The sequence below is a fragment of the Furipterus horrens genome, unplaced genomic scaffold (genome assembly GCF_987537825.1).
Source record: "Furipterus horrens unplaced genomic scaffold, mFurHor1.1.pri manual_scaffold_4, whole genome shotgun sequence".
Lineage (NCBI taxonomy): Eukaryota > Metazoa > Chordata > Mammalia > Chiroptera > Furipteridae > Furipterus > Furipterus horrens.
This window is the reverse complement of record NW_028327174.1, coordinates 89181404-89202780: the sequence shown is the minus strand read 5'-3', so window position 1 is coordinate 89202780 and position 21377 is coordinate 89181404. Positions and strand designations below refer to the sequence as shown.

At 40.6% G+C, this 21377-nt stretch overlaps 1 protein-coding gene across 4 annotated transcripts in view; it reads right to left on the bottom strand.

The window, feature by feature from the left end:
• Nucleotides 1-19645, bottom strand: part of KATNAL1 (katanin catalytic subunit A1 like 1) — a 120133-nt gene extending 100488 nt beyond the window's left edge. Inside the window, exons 1-2 of one of the 4 annotated variants that reach the window (XM_090273742.1) lie at nucleotides 19253-19422; nucleotides 12132-12187 (exon numbers count right to left, since the gene is read on the bottom strand). The gene's annotated coding sequence lies outside the window, so the exon portion shown is untranslated. The other 3 variants (XM_090273740.1, XM_090273741.1, XM_090273738.1) reach the window with 3 other exon arrangements.
• Nucleotides 19646-21377: the final 1732 nt, after the last annotated feature.

Below are 21377 nucleotides of genomic sequence, written 5' to 3'. Positions count from 1 at the left end.
AGTTATGCAAGTCCAGGAAGCACAGAGGGTCCCAATTAAGATGAACGCGAACAGGCCACTCCACGACACATCATAATTAAAAGGTCAAAACTCAAAGACAAAGAGAGAATCCTAAAAGCAGCAAGAGAGAAAGAGGTAATAATATACAAGGGAGCTCCAATAAGGCTGTCATCAAATTTCTAAACTGAAACACTACAAGCCAGAAGGGAATACCAAAAAATACTCCAAGCAATGAAAAACAAAGGCCCACAACCAAGAATACTCTACCCAGCAAGGCTCTCTTTCAAAATGGAAGGTGAAATAAGGAGTTTCCCAAACAAAAGAAGGCTAAAAGAATACATCTCCACCAAACCAACATTGCAAGAGATGCAAAAGGGTCTGCTTTAAGAAGATAAAGAAACAGATACAGAGGGAACACAAGTACAAAGGGGAAAAATGACAATGAATAATTACCTATCAATAATAACCTTAAATGTAAATGGATTAAATGCACCAATCAAAAGACATAGGGTAGCTGAATGGATTAGAAAGCATGATCCACATATATGCTATCTAGAAGAGACCCACCTCAGAACAAAAGATCTATACCAACTGAAAGTGAAGGAATGGAAAAAAATATTTCAAACAAATGGACGTGAAAAAAAGCTGGGGTGATAATACTTATATCAGACTAAACAGATTTCACAGCAAAGGCCATAAAAAGAGACAAAGACGGACATTTCATAATACTTAAGGGAAAAATCCACCAAGATGATATAATCCTTGTAAACATATATGCACCCAATATAGCAGCACCCAAAAATGTAAGGACATTTTTGAAAGAGTTAAGGAAGGATAGACAGTAACACATTCATAGTAGGGGACTTTAACACACAATTGTCAACAATGGACAGATCTTCGAAGCAAAGAAACACAAAGGATATTGAGACATTGAACAATACGCTAGATCAAAAGGACTAAGTTGTATATATAGAACTTTTCACCCCAAAGAAGTAAAACATACATTCTTTTCAAGTGCACATGGAACATTCTCAAAAATAGACCACACGGTAGGACACGAAACAAGCCTCAACAAATTCAATTAAACTGAAATTATAACAAGCATCTTCTCAAATCACAACGCCTTGAAACTGCAAATCAACCTTAAGGAAAAAACTCAAAAACACTCAAACTCATGGAAAATGAATAACATGCTATAAATAGTGAATGGGTTAACAATGACATCAAGGAAGAAATCAAAAAAGTTGCTGGAAACAAAGGATAATGAACACACAACAATCCAAAACCTATGGGATACAGTGAAAGCAGTCCTGAGAGGAAAGTTAATAGCAATACAGGTCAACCTTAAATGAATAGAAGAATCTCAAATAAAAATCTAATCCTACAGCTACAAGAACTAGAAGAACAATAACAAACAAAGCCCAGAGTAGAAGGAAGGAAATCATCAAGATCAGAGTAGAATTAAATGACATAGAGGCTAAACAAACAATTCAAAAGATCAATAAAACTAGGAGCTGCTTCTTTGAAAAGATAAACAAAATTGACAAGCCTTTAGCTAGGATCATCAAGAAAAAAAGAGAGACTTCCGGCCAAGATGGAGGCTTAGACGGACACGCTAGGTCTCCCTTTACAACTAGAAAGGAATACAACTACTTCAAAACAAAGGATAACTAGAAATTCCAGAAAATAAAACTACACGGAAGCCCAGCATATAAAGTTATAAACCAGCGGTGCCATTTGGACAGGTAAGAGTTAAAGAGGGCAGTGCTGTTTGCGGTCAGCGGCGGGGCAGCGAAAAAGCCCGGCAGCAGTCAAGCCCCTGGCAGGGCGCGACCCCAGCGCTGGGGAAAGCAGCCACCGCATCGCCTTGAACAGTGAGGCCCAGGGGGGCGGGAGGACGGATCCCGGTCTCCTAGCTGAATAACTGTGTGAATCCATCTTGGACCCCCGCCCCCAAAGAAAGCACCACAGGGCTGCGAAATAGGTCGCGGACAGGCGCCGGTCGCTGAATTGTGACGCGTACACAGGCACCGCCCCGGACAGCCGGCCCAGGAAAACAAAAAGCATCTGTCAAAATGAGGCAGACAACTATAGAAATCCCGGTGGCACAGCTCACCAGGCAACAGATAGAGAACCTGACAGATGAACAGATAAGAAACCTGTCAGAGGCTCAGTTCTGGGCCATTGTTATCAGGTGGCTCACAGAATTCACAAAAGAGCAGGAAAAAGATAAGAAAGAAGCGAAAAACTTTCATAACGAAAGGAACAAAACCACATACGAGACAGATGGTGAGGAAAAAAAATCCAGAGTTCATTTCAACAAACTGGAATATGGAGAAGGAACAAGCAGTCAACCAATGCAGGGAGAGGAAATGGGAAGCAACAATGAGAGGATCAGAAACCTCTGGGACAGCTATAAAAGGCCCAACATAAGAATCATTGGTTTGCCAGAGAGTGAGGAAGATGAACTAGAACTTGAAAAATTGAGTGAAAATATAATAAAGGAGAACTTCCCAGACTTGGGGAAGGGAATAGACTTGCAGGTCCAGGAAGCAAGGAGAGTTCCCAAGAGACTGGACCCAGGGAGAACCACTCCAAGACACATTATAATCAAAATGTCAAAAATTAAAGATAAAGAGAGAATCTTAAAAGCAGCAAGAGAGAAGAAAAGAATTATGTACAAAGGGGTCCCAATTAGACTATCAGCTGACTTCTCAAGGGAGACCCTACAGGCAAGAAGGGACTGGCAAGAAATATTCAAAGTAATGAAAATCCAAAACCTACAACCACGAATACTCTATCCAGCGAAACTGTCATTCAGAATAGAAGGACAGAGAAAGTGTTTCCAGGACAAAATAAAACTGAAAGAGTTCATTAGATCCAAACCACTGTTATATGAGATGTTAAAGGGACTGGTTTAAAAAACAGAAGCTAGGGAGATGAAACAAAGGCAAACTAAACAGGCAACGAGAGTGGAAAAGGAACTGTGGGTACGGGAAGCATATTGGGGGGAGGTCAACAGGGAGGGGGAGTGGGGAGAGGGAGGGAGATGATATAGGAATTGGGGATCATGGTAGGAGGGAATGAAATAGACGGAGAGAGGTTGGGAGGAACTGTATGCACAACTAATGGACATAATCTAAAAGGGGGGGACAACTGGAGGGAGGGGGGCCACCGGGTGGAGGGGAGCAGAGGGAAGGGAAATTGGCACAAATGTAATATTTTAATCAATAAAACACATTAAATCTGAAAAAAAAAAAGAGAGAAAAAAAAAAAGAGAGAGGACTCAAATAAACAAAATCAGAAATGAAAGAAGAGAAATACAACCGCTATCACAGAAATACAAAGGATTTTAAGAAATTACTATAATCAACTGTATGGAAAGAAATTGGACAACCTATATGAAATGTACAAATTTCTAGAAACATACAATCTTCCAAAACTGAATCAAGAACAGGCAGAAAGCCTGAATAAACCAATAACAAGGAGAAAAATTGAAGCAATAATCAAAAAACTCCCAGCACACAAAAGCCCTGGACTGGATGGCTTCACAGGCTAATTTTACAAAACATTTAGGAAAGAACTAATGCCCACCCTTCTCAAACTATTCCAAAAAATCCAAGAAGAAGGAAGACTCCCAAACTCTTTCTATGAAACCAGTATTACCCTAATTCCCAAACCAGGTCAAGACACAACAAAGAAACTACAGGCCAATATTGCTGATGAACATAGATGCTAAAATCCTCCACAAATATAGGCAAACCAGATCCAGTAACACATTAAAAAGATCATATACCACGATCAAGTGGGATTCATCCCAGGGATGCAAGGATGATTTAATATTCACAAATCAATAAACATAATACACCACATAAACAAAATGAAAGAAAAAAAATCACATGAACATATCCATAGATGCTAAAAAAGCATTTGATAAAATACAACACCCATTTATAATGAAAACACTCAGAAAAATGGGAATAGAGAGAGCACACCTCAAGATAATAAAGGCCATATATGAGAAACCTGCCGCCAACTTCATACTCAATGGACAAAAACTGATAGCATTCACCCTGAGATCAGGAACAAGACAAGGATGTCCACTCTCTCCACTCCTATTCAACACAGTCTTGGAAGTTGTAGCCACAGCAATCAGACAAGAAAAAGAAATAAAAGGTATCCTGATTGGAAAAGAGGAAGTAAAACTATTACTATTTGCAGATGAAATGACAGTGTACACAGAAAACCCTATAGACTCCACCAAAAAACTACTTGAACTAATAAGTGAATTTGGCAAAATAGCAGGGTAAAAAGTCAATATTCAGAAATTGAAGGCATTTCTGTACACTAATAATAAAATATCAGAGACAGAAAATGGAAAAAAATTTCATTTACTATAAAAACAAGAAAAATAAAAGTACCTAGGATTAAACTTAACCAAAGAGATAAAAAACCTGTACTCAGAAAACTACATAACACTGAAGAAAGAAATTAAGGAAGATACAAATAAATGGAAGCATATACCATGTTCATGGATGGGAAGAATCAACATCATTAAAATGTCCATACTACCCAAAGCAATTTATAGATTCGATGCAATCCCTATTAAAATACCAATGACATATTTCACGATCTAGAACTAATACTTCAAAAATTTATATGGAACCAAAAAAGATCCCGAATAGCCACAGCAATCTTGAGACAGAAGAACACTGTAGGAGGAATCACAATACTTGATATCAAACTATACTACAAAGCCACTGTAAACAAAACAGTCTGGTACTGACATAAGAACAGACATATAGACCAATGGAACAGAAGAGAGAGCCCAGAAATAAACATAGGTCTATAAGGTCAACTAATATTTGGCGAAGGGGGAAGGAACATAAAATGGAGAAGAGCCTCTTAAACAAATGGTGTTGGGAGAACTGGGATGTGCAAAAGAAATTAGACTAGACCACCAACTTACACCACACACCAGAATAAACTCAAGATAGATCAAAGACTTAAATGTAAACCATGACACCATAAAAGTCCTAGGGGAAAACATAGGCAGGAAAATTTCAGATATCCCATATAGCAATATTTTCACCGATATATTTCCTAAGGCATGGGAAATAAAAAAGAATAAACAAATGAGACTACATCAAACTAAAGAGTTCTGCTCAGCAAAAGAAAACATCAGCAAGATGAAAAGGGAACCAACCATATGGGAAAACATATTTGTCAATGATACCTCAGACAAGGGATTGAGCTCCAAAATATATAAAGAACTTACATGTCTCAACACCAAGAAGAGAGACAACCCAATTAAAAAATGGGCAAAGGACTTGAACGCTTTTCCAAGGAGGATATACAGAGGGTCCATAGGCATATGAAAGAATGCTCGACATCACTATCCATCAGAGAGACGCAAATAAAAACCACAATGAGATACCACTCTACACCAGTCAGAATAGCCATCATCGACAAATCAACAAACAACAAGTGCTGGTGAGGATGCGGAGAAAAGGGAATCCTGGTGCACTGTTGGTGGGAATGCAGACTGGTGCAGCCACTATGGAAAACGGTATGGAATTTCTTCAAAAAACTAAAAATGGAACTGCCTTTTGAACCAGCAATTTCATTGCCAGGATTATATGCAAAGAATCCTGAAACCCCAATTCAAAAGAACTTATGCACCCCTATGTTCATAGCAGCACTATTTACAATAGCCAAGTGCTGGAAACAGACTAAGTGCCCATCTGTAGATGAGTGGATCACAAAACTGTGGTATATTTACACAATGGAATACTATGCAGCAGAAAGAAAGAAAGAACTCCTGCCATTTCAATAACATGGATAAAACTAGAGAGTTATGCTTACCAAAATAAGCCAGGCAATGAAAGAAAAATACCATATGATATCACCTAATATAGGAAACTAATGAACAACACAAACAAATGAGCAAAATTGAGCCAGAGGCATGTAGACAAGGAACAGACTAATAGTTATGGGGGTTGAGGGGAGGGAGGAAAGGAGGGTAAGTAGAGGAAGGGTTTAGTAAAGGAACTAATATAATATGTACAACAAGGTGGGGATTGACTGTGAGAGAAGGGGTGGGCAGGGTAGGGGGGAGCAATGGGGGAAAAATTAGGCAACTGTAATAGAAAAACAATAAATAAATCAAAAATTAAAAAATAAATAAATAAATAAATAATATATTAAAATATAGCAAGAGAAAAACAGTTACCTACAGGGGAGTTCCCATAAGGCTGTTCACTGATTTTTCAGCAGAAATTTTGAAGACCATAAGGGAGTGGCAAGAAATATTCAAAGTGATAAAAAAGCAGGACCTACAACCAAGATTACTATATACAACAAAGATATCATTTAGAATCTAAGAACAGATAAAGAACTTCCCAGACAAGAAAAAACCAAAGAAGTTCATCATCACCAATTCATTATTTTATGAAACATTAAAGGGAATTATTTAAGAAAAAGAAGAGCAAAACTATGAACAATAAAATGGCAATAAATACAGACCTATCAACAACTGAATCTAAGAAACAAATTAACAAACAAGCAGAGCACAAACAAACTTTATACAAAGAACATTTTGACTGTTGCCAAATGGGAATGGGGTTAGGGGTGATGGGTGAAAAAGGTGAAGGGATTAAGAAGTATAAAGTGGTTGTTACAGAACAGTCATGGGATGTAAAATACAGCACAGGAGATATAGTCAATAATATTTTAATAACTATGTACGGTGTCAGAGGTGTATGAGATTTTGGGATGACCACTCCTTAAGTTTAAACATAATGTCTAATCACTGGGGTGTACATCTGAAACTCATATATTATTGTATGTCAATTTTAATTGAAAAATAAAAAATGATTTTAAAAGAAGGAGGAAAAAAAGAAAACAGAAGACAGAGCTATAGAAATTTTCCTAAATGCAGCATAAAAATAGAGTAAGCAAAAATAGGAAATGCCGAGAGCAGAAAGAGAAGGAAAAAGAGAGAAGCAATATTCAAGCATACAGTGGCTAAGAAACTTCCAAAATCTATAGAAGACATATGACTCTCTTTTTCAATATAAATAAAAATAAGTCTACACCTAGAGACAATGTAGTAGAGATGAAGAATGCTAAAAACAAGAGAGAAATGATATATTATCTACAAAGGAAAGATAATATATTGACAGCTAACTCTTCAAAAGGAACACTGGAAGATCAGACTAAGTGGAATATCTCCCAAGTGCTAAGGGATGGGATGAAGGAGAACGCCAACCTATAACTGTATACCAAACTAAGCTATTCAAGTGTGAAAGCAATATAAAAATTCCAGACAGAAAAACCTGGGTATGAATACAGGCACAAATTTTTAGCTATGGCCACAGGCAAATCATGTTCCACATCTATAAAATAGGGAAAATACTTTTAATATCATAAGGTTATCATAAAAATTAAATGTGATAATATGTTAATATCTCTCATAGCATATCAGAAGCTCTAAAATCAATGTAAGCTATTATTTTACCCTTCATTCAACATTAATATAGAGCTTTGGAGCAGCTTAAATTTTTCCTCAAAAATAACAAGAAATGAATTGACCCAGTTTTCACTATCAATTCCTATATGTTATACCATAACTTTAATTACTTTCAACTGTAATCTTGAAATATATAGGCTTTTAAAAATCTAATTTAATATAAATTAGAAGAGTTTCTAGGACTTTTAAAAGGTGACGTTATATCTAAGAAAGGCATGAAAGATTTTAGCAATTCTAATATTTGACAATACTGTATTTCTCTTATTTAGAGTTTATCATGTATTTAAAAAGTGAATTTTCTTGAAAATGCATTTTCTTGCAATATTTACTGCCAAACTGATATAGTAATGTTGCCTTATACAGAATGATCCAAGTAATATCTTCAAGCAGAGTCCTATGCTCAAAATAAAAAGCAGAGTTCAGTTCAAGTTCATACTCAGACCAAGAATAAAGACTATTGCTTAATCTGGTTCTAGGTAATTATGACTTGTCTTTTCCAACAATCAGATCTAAATGTAACAAATAAAGCCCTGGTTCCAACCTACCTCTCCAGCTACATCTCCAACCACACTCTTCTCTCCTTTAACTTTACCATGCCCCCGCAACACACACACACACACACACACACACACACACACACACACACACACACACACACACACACACACACACACACACACACACACCTTTGTTTCCCAGTGTAAGGGATAAAGAAGCCAGTGACTCTCAAACCAGTAGGAGATAATTAACAGATGAATCGTGGAAAATGGGCGAGGAAATGACATTCCGCAGCTTCTCACACATATCTCTGGGATCAAAAGGAGGAAGATTGTCATCACCAAACACAGGAAAGTGGGAAGATGTAGCTAGATAACTTTGAAAATAAGTTAGAGATAGACCTATAACTAGATCACCCTTAGTTAATCACACCCTTAGTTAAGTAGTAGTTCATCGCATTAGCTTGTGAACCCGAATTAACCAGTAATGGAGAAATGGGGGAGAAGGAGAGGGGAGAGGGAGCTAATTGCGTTGGAGGGGGGGCTAATTGCGTTAGTATAAAACCAGTTTATTTTGTCTACTTCACGCCCGCATGCCCCTGGTTGGCTGTGCACCCAACTCTGCAGACTCATGAATAAACGCCTTGCTTTGCTGCTGGTGTTTTATTGTGAACATTTCTCAAACCAACATACTTGGATTTTTAATCTCATATCGAGACTAATACATATATTTGGGAAAACTAAAAATTAGCTGATATCCAGAACCCAAAACTGCTTAGGATATCACTAATACTTCTTTTTTAATGAAATCATAATATTTATAATTCTTTTATCTCCAGAGTCTAATGGTTTTTATATACAAACATCTTTTTCAAACTAAATTTTTATGTAAATGATATTTAATTCGGTTACAATACATATGGGATTTAATTTAAAAAATCTCTGCTTTAAATTATTTTCAGTCTCACACTTTCATAGTCCTCTCATATAGCTTCTTTTCCCTCTATGAGTTGTAAATTCCTGAAAGTAGATACTTATTCTAGAAATATCGAAAGCAGCCACCACCAACAACAAATCAAGTCTGGTTTTCAGCATTTTGTTCCATAATGAAGTTTACCAATGCCAAGGCTCCTCCCTCCCTCCCTCCCTCCCTCTCTCTCTCTCTATATATATATATGTATATATCTATACACACACACACACACACATATATACACACATATATATACATACAGAGAAGGAAAACTCTGACTCCAAAAAACCTCCGCTGCCTTGCGGCATACCTCTTCAGGGGAAAGGCTAAGGGAGTAAACCCCGACAGAAAATCCGGAGCCGGAGTCCCTAAGGCGGTTTGACGTTATAGTCAACACCGGCAACTCCTGCGGCGCACCTGAACCCAAGCTGTATTGACTCCATCTTTCCCTTGGACCCTTCAGCTGCGAAGAGAGGGGGGGTCTGCTGCATGGGCAACAGCAGACCCTCCATATTACCCTGCCCAGGCTCTGTAGCTTCAGCGTCATCGCAAGATGACGATTCAACACGGGAGGAGACAGATACTACCATGTCACTCCGGAGTCGGACTGCACAGCCATTCTCGGCGGTGCAGATAGACTCTTAAGAAGCTACACCATCGTCTCTCGAGACGGACGGCTGCCGACGACGACGACGACGACGACGATATATACATATGTGTGTATATATATATTTCCAAGTCACCAAAGTCGTTTATCTCACACGATGACTACTATAAATACAAGCAATTTAAAAAACACATACCCCACAACTCCTCGAATGATTGCATCTTGAAATATGTTTTAACGGCAATAAATTAGCCTACATGTGAGTACTAATCACAAAAATAGTTCATTTTGAAGTCACAACTCCCCCCATCTCTTTGTGTTGGGTTATATTCTCAACTATAGCTTGCCATGAATAATGTTGAATATGACAGAATCACAAACCCAAAGATAACAGGTGAATGTCTGTAGCAATGAAGCTTTTCAGTTGTTTCCCTACCTAAGCTCACTTCTCAAACGCCTGAGAAACAAAAATACAACGGCCATGCAACATAAAAGATTGTAGATAATTCTAAGACCTTAAGTGTTTCTCAGAATTAACTATCACAATAATATCTGCCCATGTACTAATGTCTACTGGCATCTTTAAAACATTACAGAAGATAAAAAACATTTATCACCTGCCACTCTGTCTCAAAATAACAGCTTAAACTATAAATCTGAAGTGCATAAATACCCTTTTAGCATGAAAATAACAGTGACAACATTTATAGGATGCTTAATCCACATCAGGCAGTGTGATGAAACTGGCTTGCTAGTCATTATCTCATTTAATCCTCACCACACTACTAAATAAAAATGGTTAATCCCATTTAATAGAAGGGGAGGCTGAGGCTTAAAAGAATTTAAACTTGCCAGGAACCTGGATTTGTACTCGGATATGTTTAACTCAGAGCCTGTCCTGTTGTCTCATTATACTCTCTACTGCCTCAAATGCCTTCAAAATATATCAACTCCTCCAGTTATACAAGCAAACAAAAAAAAATAAAAATAAAAAGCTAATTAAGCCCTGGCTGCTGTGGCTCAGTGGACTGAGTGTCGACCTGCAAACCAAGTGTCGCTGGTTCAATTCCCAGTCAGGGCACATGACTCGGTTGCACGTCAGGTCCCCAGCTGTGGGCACGTGAGAGGCAACGGCACAGTGATGTTTCTCTCTCTCTCTTTCTCCTTTCCCCTCTCTCTAAAAACAGATAAATAAAATAAAATAAAGTAACCTTGTTAAAAAATAAATTAATATTTTTTAAAAAGCTAATTAGTAGAAATAAAATAATGTATTTTGATCAAATGGCCTATGTAATTAAATACTATGGTTCCTTAATTTCATAGTTCTCTGAATAACATAACACAAAACCTTTCAAAACCCTGACTGCTTCATATTACTTTTATCAAGCACTCTTTAAACAAGTAATTTTCTTATCATATTCATTCACTCAGACACTCATCATCCAATCTACACTATTTGGTAAGCACCTATCCCATTTAGAAAATACCTATAATTAAGTAAGAAACTATGTAAGGCCAAGTGGAGTTATCAACATAATTCTTGACTTCAAAGAATATATAATAATGCAGAGGAAATAAAAGGAGTATTAAAAATCTATAATTGCACCAGGAATATGTGTTAAATACCACTTCCATCATATTCTCCTGTAAGTAGGTAAGAAAAATAAAATACAATCTACTGATCCCCTCATTCACTTCCCCTTCGCACGTCCTAATGGCAAAGAAATGAAAAGAAGAAAAAACCATCAGAAAAGAAAGAACAGAAGTATTGTATTATTCATGGAGACAAAGGAATAAAAGAGAACAAGATACTAAAATACAACAAATAAAGTTATATTGTTTGTCTCTGAAGCACATGAAAGTTAGAAATAAAATACATTATGTTCTTTGGAGACTATCTCCTTAAGAAACACAAGAGTAAGCATATCACAACTAAATATTTACTGAGCATTGACTAGCTAGTAAGCTCCTTTGAGAGATAGGCCAGATCTTATTTGTGTATTGCCAGGTTTGGTGCAACATTTAACACAGAGGCGCATGTTTCTTGAACCAAAATGTAAGGCACATGTGCTTGATAAATGTCCACACAACTTTCATTCTAAAGAGTTTTAGAATACCTTAGGAAATAAATAAGATTGATGGTCAATAACGAGGCACAAAACACAAAACAATACTGACATGGTTATAAACTATAAAAGTGTTTACAAAAAAATCTTCCTGACAAAAGAATGTTAGAAAGAATTAAAATGTCTAACTAGGGCTCACTAAAAGAGAGGCTTAACAGGAACTTTTGATCAACAATTACTAATGGACTATTATTAATTTACAATTATAAAGTTAGAGAGGCACTTAAAAGGTCATTTATTCTACCTCCATACCTTCAGAAAGGACTACAATCAAACCATACCTACCAAAAGACAGCTGGTGGAGATTAAACAACTCACCTTAGAAAATTACTCCATTTTTTAAAACTACTCTCACAAATCTATGTCTTAACTTTATCTAGCAAATACCTGTACATACCTGACTTTTACCAGGTATTCTAAGGCATACTTTCATTGCATCTCCCGTATCGTTATCTAGGATAGAAAGTATTTAAAATAATGCTGAGTACATTAAAATATACATGTATGTTTATTTATAAACAGATGCTCAAATATTAGTGAAATCATAATATTAATCAGCCCAGAAATGAGATGTAGTCAGAGAATCAAAGAAGTTTAGTGTTATTGGGATCTCAAATCATGTAGTGGAACTCTCTATTTGAAAATGAAACCAAGTCAAAGACATTACTACTATTAATGGACTATAAATAACATTTTAGTTTTTAAGGAAGGTGCGCATAATGCCGAAGAGGTTGCACCACTCCAAGATGAAGGGTCGCCCACGCATCAACACCAGTTGTGCCAGCAACCCAGTTAAGACCCAGCAATTCATCAACAAGATGGAAGATGCACTCGGCGAGGGAGTGGCGGCAGATGACATTATCGAATCCAATTGGCCACGTCTCCGCGACGCCATATACAACTCCGCCATTATTGCTTACGGGAAGAAAGAGCGGAAGAACGCTGACTGGTACGAGGCTCACTGGGAAGAAATGGAACCCGTGATCGAGGCTAAGAGGAAGGCCCTACTGGCTTACAAGGCCATGCCCACTCCCAGTACACTTCAAGCTCTACGGGCTGCCAGGAACAAAGTCCAGAAGACCGCCCGCCACTGTGCCAACACCTATTGGCTAAACCTGTGCAGAAGCATCCAGGAAGCCGCCGATATAGGCAACGCACGAGGAATGTATGAGGGTATCAAGAAGGCAACAGGCCCAATCCCCTCCAAGATCGCCCCCCTTAAGTCCAAGACAGGTGAGGTCATCACTGACCAGGAACAGCAAATGCTGCGGTGGACCGAGCACTACCTCGAGCTGTACGCAACGAAGAACACCGTAACAGACACTGCTCTTAACGCCATCCCAGACCTACCAGTCATGGAGGAGCTAGACACCCCACCTACTGCGGCAGAGCTCAGCAAAGCCATCGACCGCCTCGCTTGCGGGAAAGCACCAGGAAGCGACAGAATCCCTCCAGAAATCCTAAAGAGCACGAAACCAGTCCTGCTACAGCCGCTCCACCATCTACTCTGTCTCTGCTGGAAGGAGGGTTACATCCCCCAGGATATGAGAGACGCCAACATTATCACCATGTACAAGAACAAAGGAGACCGCAGCGACTGCAACAACTACCGTGGCATCTCTCTCCTCAGCGTCGTCGGCAAAGTATTCGCCCGGGTCGCTCTTGCCCGCCTGCAGACCCTTGCTTCCCGCGTCTACCCAGAGTCCCAGTGTGGCTTCAGAGCTGGCCGATCAACAGTGGACATGATCTTCTCCCTACGCCAGCTGCAGGAGAAGTGTCACGAGCAGCATAAACCACTCTACCTCGCCTTTATCGACCTCACGAAGGCGTTTGATCTGGTCAGTTGAAGCGGACTCTTCAGCTTGCTACGGAAGATTGGCTGTCCACCACATCTGCTTGCTGTGGTCATGTCCTTTCACGACAACATGCACAGCACGGTGTCCTACAACGGCGCAACCTCTGAGGCCTTCCCAGTCAGCAGCGGAGTAAAGCAGGGCTGCGTCCTCGCGCCTACGCTGTTCGGAATCTTCTTCTCCATGCTCCTCCAATACGCCTTTAAGGACTGCAGCGAGGGTGTCTTCATTCACACCAGATCCGATGGCAAGCTCTACAACCTGGCCCGTCTACGAGCCAAGAACAAAGTCAAAGAGGTGCTCATCCGTGAGATGCTCTTCGCCGACGACGCAGCTTTGACATCACACTCTGAAGAGGGACTCCAGCAGCTAGTCACTTGCCTTTCCCACGCATGCAAGGAGTTCGGACTAGCCATCAGCCTGACGAAGACGAATGTTATGGCTCAAGGCACGGGGACTCCCCCATGCATTACCATCGACGGATACACCCTGGAGGTTGTCAACGACTTCACTTACCTCGGGTCCACCATCTCGAGCTCTCTGTCAGTCGACTTGGAGGTCAACCGGAGAATCGCCAGGGCAGCCACAGTTATGGCCAGACTGAACCGGCGAGCGTGGAACAATTCCAGCCTCACTGAGAAAACCAGACTGCGCATCTACCAAGCCTGCGTGCTCAGCACTCTCCTCTATGGCAGCGAGACGTGGACCACCTACGCAAGGCACGAAAGGAAACTCAACAGCTTCCACATGAGGTGCCTGCGACGCGTCCTGCATGTCGCCTGGCAGGATAAGGTCCCCAACACCGAGGTGCTGAAGCGAGCCAATATGAGCAGTTTGCATGCAATTCTTAGCGAGAGACGCCTCAGGTGGCTCGGCCATGTCAAAAGAATGGATGCAGGCCGTATCCCCAAAGACCTCCTCTACGGCGAGCTAGCAGAAGGCAAGAGGATGAGAGGGCGCCCAAAACTGCGGTTCAAAGACATCTGCAAAAAGGACATGACACAATGCTTCATCAATCTCAACACATGGGAAGTTCAAGCAGATGACCGCCTAGCCTGGAGGTTCGCGGTCAGGCAAGGTACGTCACGTGCAGAGGCTGCGCGCAACGAGGAGGCGGTCCAGAAAAGATCGAGGCGGAAGCAGCGTCAACAGCAGCAACAACGGCCATCTGCCTTCACCTGTAACAAGTGTGGCAGGGATTGTCACTCCCGAGTCGGACTGCACAGCCATTCTCGGCGGTGCAGATAGACTCTCGGGAAGCTACGCCATCGTCTCTCGAGACGGACGGCTGCCGACAACGACGACGACGACGACGACGACGACGACGACGACGACGACGACGAGTTTTTAAGGAAGCCTCATTTAAAAGAATAATTGATGAATCCTCTTATATATCAAATCATCATTTTGTAATGTTACTACTACCTGATCTACCTGCCTCATATGCTCAAGTAAAGTCCCAGAATGTGGTCTTTTATTCGACAGAAATGACAGTCCTGTCACATTGTTGGTAAGGAGGGGTAGATAGGGAAGAGAAAGGTTTTCAGTTATTGAGCACTAAGGGTTTACCTCCATATAACTGTCTAATCCTCCCAATAATCTTATAAAATACAGTGTTTACATCTTTTTGAGTATGACTACAGGTTTAGAAACTTGCCTGTGGTCACAGACAAGAAGATTCAGAATGAGACATTATCTGCCTGACTCCTTTTCACTACACCACTCAGTAGCTGACCCCTGGAAAATGTTCTCTATAAAAGAACACATGTTAAGAAAATAAAGTACAAAGTTTTAATTCAAACTATTTGGAAATGCCTATCTAGTTTTACTGTGATATTTACACAAAATAGACAATAATTATCAGTTAAATTGATAAATCCAAAATTGTTGAGGAATGGTCTGATTATAAGTTATTTCTTCTCAGTAGCACAACAGGTTTCTTCAACATGTTAAGCTCTCCCTTACTAAATGAATCAATCAATCAAAATTTGAGGAAAACCTCATGTTTTGCTATCACTGAAAATTAATGACTTTTAATTGCAGCTCAGTGAAACAATTCTTTTTTGTCTTAGCTCAGTCCCCTTTTCACCATGGCTATGCCAAATCTGAACACTCTCCTTTTCTAATTCCAATCTCTTCCCTTATCGATTGGCCTTTATTGCCATCCACCTCTTAGAAACCACAGTTTTGAACTTGCTGACCTTTCACCACCCAACCTATAAATATCCCTGTACCTCTTCCTTTTTCAGTGCATCTCTCCTCTATCAACATTAGCACTCTGCCTAAGAACACAGGCAGCACTTAGCTGATACTTATAAAATGCAACAAATTAATTCTTTCACCCTGTTCATCCCATCCTTTCTTACATTTTGGGGGACCTCTATCAACTCTCTCCTCTCTTCATCCCCTACATCTTCAAACATTTCCTCTTTATTGGCCTTATCAATCTTAAAACAAACAAACAAAAATCCTTACAAACCTTTTTTACTTACTGCCTCATCTCTTCCTTTTCTACATAGCCAAGCTTCCTTAGAAAAAAAAACGTGAGACTGGAAATTTCATATTAAGGAAGTACTGTCAATTTTTTAAAGTAGGATATTATATTTATATATTCTTAAATAATCCTTGACTTTTAAAAGTATGTATTTTAAAAATCACAGATGAAAAAATACGATATCTGAGTTTAGCTTTAAAATAATCCAGTTGGGCGGCAGGCGTTATAAATGAAACTGGTTGGTTATGTGTTGATTCTTCAAGCTAGGTAATGGCTACATGGGGGCTCATTCTATTTCCTTTTGATATGTATTATTATGGAAAACTTCAAACTTTTTTTTTCAAGTAGCCTATGCTCAAATTCCTCTTCCTCATTTTGGCAAAGTTTAGAAATGATTTTGAGCTACTAAATCCATTAAACACTCTTCAATCTTTACCTTACTTGCCCTCTCTGAGGCATCTGATACTCTGGCCTGTTCCCTGCTTCCTTTCCCTCTCCTCTGTTGTTTGTTGTGTATGCTCTCTGGGGTTCTTTCTTTTACCTACTAATCTGGGTATCCTGTGTCAGCTTTTCTCCCACTTCCTCTCAAAATGCCCCAACACACATACACACACACACACACACACACACACACACACACACAAAATAAATGCTACTGCTTTGCAAGTTCCATATTTAAACTTCTCCCTTTTTCATTTCTAGGCATTCCTCCTCTGAGCTGGTCCATTCCCTCCTGTAACTTCACTACTTATCTGCATGCAAACCTCCACCTCCAGCCCTGAGCTCTCTCCTGAACTCCAGATCCACATGCATCCTTACCTGAATACCCCACAGGAACCTGGATCAAATACTCAAAACTGAACTGCTTTATCTTTATCTTTCACCTCCACAAAAATCTGCTCTTCTTCAACTCAATCAACGGTTTCATGATCCTGCCAGTCATTCTAGCCAGAAAACTAGGAATCAATTGTCTCAGGGTTCCAAATCTCTTTAGCTCCCAACACCCAAACTCTTAAGTCTTATCAATTTTACCTCTTAAAGATTTCTACAATCCATCACTTTCTATAACTCCAACTGCTTAGTTCAGACTCTTTTCATTTCTCTACTGGACTTTGCTGTTCAAAAATTGGTTTCCCCACCACCACTCTATCCTCTCATAGGTCCATCACCACACTGGAGCTGGAGTTTTCTTTCTATAATACAAACCAAATGACACTACTCCACTTGAAATTCTTCAATGGTCACTGACATTGAAGAAAAATTCTAAATTCTTTACCAAGTACTTTGAGATTTGGACTGTCTGACCACACTGCATGTATTCTGGGATTCAGTTCATGAGAATGGCCTAGAGTTCCTCAAATAAAAAGCACTCAAATTTATCCAAAAAGCATGTTGTCCCATTTTCCCAGAATGACTCTCCTCATCCTCTCCAGTGAAAATATACTCAATTTTCTTAGCACAAGTCAAATGTCACATCATATTGGACTTGCCTTGATCTCCTTAGATAGTCAGGATCTTTCTACCAATGTGTACAGAGAATGGCATTAGTTTGCAATCCTGATTTAGATGAGTTAGACCAATGTGGATTGAAATCCCAGGTTCATAGCTTATCAGCTATGACTTTAGGCAAAGTATCTAAGTCTGTTTCCTCATCTCTAAATGACAGTAGCTACTTCACAAGATTGTGAGTATTCAGTAAAGGGATGCATTAAAAATACACTGCACAGTGTCTCACAAAGAGTAAACATTAAATAAATGTCTGTGTTATGTTACTATTTATTCCCACTCTGGGCTTCTATAGAAACTTGCACCCATCTGTATCACACTGTTGTGATGACATGACTCTCCTCCATGCAGGACAAACACTATCTTCTATCATCTCTATATTCCCACCACCTGGAATAATGCCTGGCACATAATAAGTTCTTAATAAATCCTGAATGAATAAACACTTCACATCCCTATACTATATAACAGAAGGCTTCAATTGTTTTTTCTAATGGTCTTACTAAACCTACTTTCCATCCCCTTGCACAAAATTGCTACTTTAAGTAAAATTTAGAAAGACCAGCTTCATTTTAACTGGGAGAAAAGGAATTTTACACTGGCCTTATGTTGCTTTATTTCTTAAAAAACACACACAGAAATAAGCACAAAATACTACCAATAATTTTCCAAAATACTATATAAAATACCACATTTCTAGAATGGTTATCTGCCTACCAAAAGAATTTTAAAGGGTCAAGTAAGGTTGCCCAAATCTGTGTCAGCTTTCTTACCACTACTGGAGCATGAGTCAACTCTAGGGACTAATGTGTACTCCAGAGTATTAATAATCATAATAATGCAATATGGCAATTTTCATCCTCAAAACATGCTCCTGAGGATTTCTAAAAAACAATGTACTAATCAAAGAAAATATTACTATTCACTGCTAAAAAAATAATCTGTGCTGTAACTTAAAGTTCAATTAAACTTCAAAATAGAATCAAAATACGTGTATGCACTGTTCAAGCTGGGGGCGAGGGTAACTCATTTTGCAATCCTGTCACCCAATAAATAAAATGCAAAAATGCAAAACGGTAGAAATTCCAGATACTACTATATAATAGCACGGTACCTTTCATCCACTTCTACACGTAACCTTTAAACATCAATGCCCTTTGGATAATTATTAATCAATGGGTTTAATATGCAAACGCCTCTTGGCTACAGCAGAATACACACAACTATCTAAAAATAAACGTAACCGGGAAAGGATGAGAGCCTGATAAAATAGAGTTCGTCGGGTCTCACATCAAACGCGCGCCATACATACGGTTCTGCACGGAGACGCAGCAACCTGGGCGGGTCAGAGGCTCCCCAGGCCCGTGGCCCCGCACAGGGGTGGCTGCTCCTCCCCGAGGCTACGCCAGGCGCTGCCCGCCGGGGAAGGCAGAGCCCAGCTGCCAGGGAGGGCGCCATAGGCGGGAGAGAAGTCAAATCTCACCTCCACTTCCCTTTCCTAAAGCACAGAGCCCGGTTCCGCGACCACCCAAAAACCCCTCACCACAAAGAGAGATTTTTGTCTCTCACGGTCCACTCAAACTTTATCAGTCTCTCCCAGCCGTCAGGGCCGCTGGGCTTTGTAGTTCTCCCGCCCAGGCCACCCAGCCAAGGCCGCGAGCCTACGGAGCTGCCGAACTGCAATCCCCACAATGACCAGCGAGCCTGGCGCCCCGCGGCTCTCTCACTCCCCGCGCCCCGGCCGGCGCCCTGGGGCCAGCAATGGGGAATGGGGTGTGGCTGTCACCTAAGGCACCCCACTGCCTGCTCTCCCTCTCGCGCTGGTCTCTTTTGGCCTCATTACCCAGGTGCCGCAGGTCAGTCGGCTATTGGTGATGGCGGTGCAGGTGGGGTGCGGTGGGGGTGGGGCCCTAGCCGCCAACACCTCCGAGTCCGTTAGTTCACGACAAGCGTGAAGAGGCATACGGTTGCCATGGCAGCACGGGCTGCGCAATGGTGGCGGTGACGGGGTGCTCGGAGTCAGCTCCAGGGCGGAGCCGGAACCCGGCCTGCGTGCGGTGAAAAGGGAGCTCAAGGGTGCGTCTGGGACAGAGGGAGACGGTGACATTGAGGAGGACGGCTGACTAATTGAGCCATGGGGCTGCCTGACGAATCCTGCCCCGCAGTCATCCCCTTGGCAGGATGCACGTCCTGTTTCCGCGGCGCAGCTGGTGGATGCGATTGGATTCCGAGAAGATGCCTGTGTCATCAGAGGAGGGAGCCCCAGGCGGCCCCTCCCGCCGCCCACTGGGTTCTGCCCAAGACCTGTTTGCAGTCTGAGACACCTCGGTTTGGGCTGCTCACCAGTGTAATCGCACTTGCAGCCTTTCATACCTCCTTGGTCCCACTGTTTTCTGAGCAGTGGGAGAGAAGGGAATCTTTTAGGAAGGTGACATGCACACCGCCTTTAGGATGATTCAGGAGGTTTGAGTACTTGCAAGTAGCATAGGTTTCCCTTGCATTTTGGTCTGTAACATTATGTTTGTGGACTCCCTATATCATCTCGGATGTTGTTGGGGAAGGAGAAAACTTTCCTCTACCCTTCAGGTGCTTCCCGCTGGTCTAATACACATGAGACTACAGATTAGCAAGAGGAAATAACCAAATTTAGTGCATGAGAGATCGGAGACCCCACATGCATGAGAGGTTCAGAGACAGAAAGGGGAAAATGGTATCCTGAGCTAAGGATGAGGTAATGCACCTTGGAGCTTCAAAGGATCATTGCAAGAGGATTAAAAAAGGCAGCTGTTTAGTAAATAAATGTTTGTCTGCGCTATAGATAGGTCAAAAGTGGTAAAATCATCTCATTATGGGCAAGGCCCCTAATTCAAGTTCATTAGTTACAGGAGGGGCAGAAGTTTCTCTTGAGCAGGTGAGTAAAGTTTTCTTCAGCTCAAAACAATCTGCATATGAGAGGCACATTTTGGGGTGACTTGTTCTGAACCCCCACAATGCAGTGTGGTGCAAACTGAGATTAGGAGCCCAGGCTTCTACCTCCTTCCTCATTCAGGTCCTAATGCTACACTGGGTAGGTGATAATCACCAGGGCTGAAACTTTTAATCCTCAATAAATCCAGGTAATATTCATCTCATAGCACTTGTGAGAAATAAAGGTATTGATGCCAATGAAGCATTGTAAAACAAAGCCTGGCATTTAACAATAAGTTTTAATTATTAATTATTTAATCAGTCATGGTAAGAGTCAAATGAGGGGTAGCCTGGAGGCAAGGGTGGGTTTGACTTAAGAGGAAGTTTTCTGTAGTTTTGGGAAAGCTCTCTAACTCTCTTAGGGTTTGGGTTACAGAGGTGTATGCATTTGTCAAAATTCATGGAATGGTACACCTAAGGTTTGTAGATTTCACTGTATTTAAATTTACATCAAAAGAACAAAAATATTAGTTGACTTTTTTAAAGATCTACTCTCAACAACTTTCAAATATACACTACAGTATTTTTAATTATGGTCACCGTGCTGTACATTACATCACCAGGATTTACCTTATAACTGGAAGTTTGTACGTTTTGACCCCCGTCACCCATTTCACCCACCTTCCACCCCCACCTCTAGCAACCACCAATCTGTTCTTTGTATTGTATCTCCAAGATTATTATTAGAGCTGTAAACTCATAGAAACCATAGAGATAGTTTAGGTCTAATTTCTAGATTTTGCTCATGAGGAAAATGGGGCCTGAGATTAATTAAATGGAGGGAAAAGGGAGATTACTGACCCTGTCATTTTCTAGTAATAAA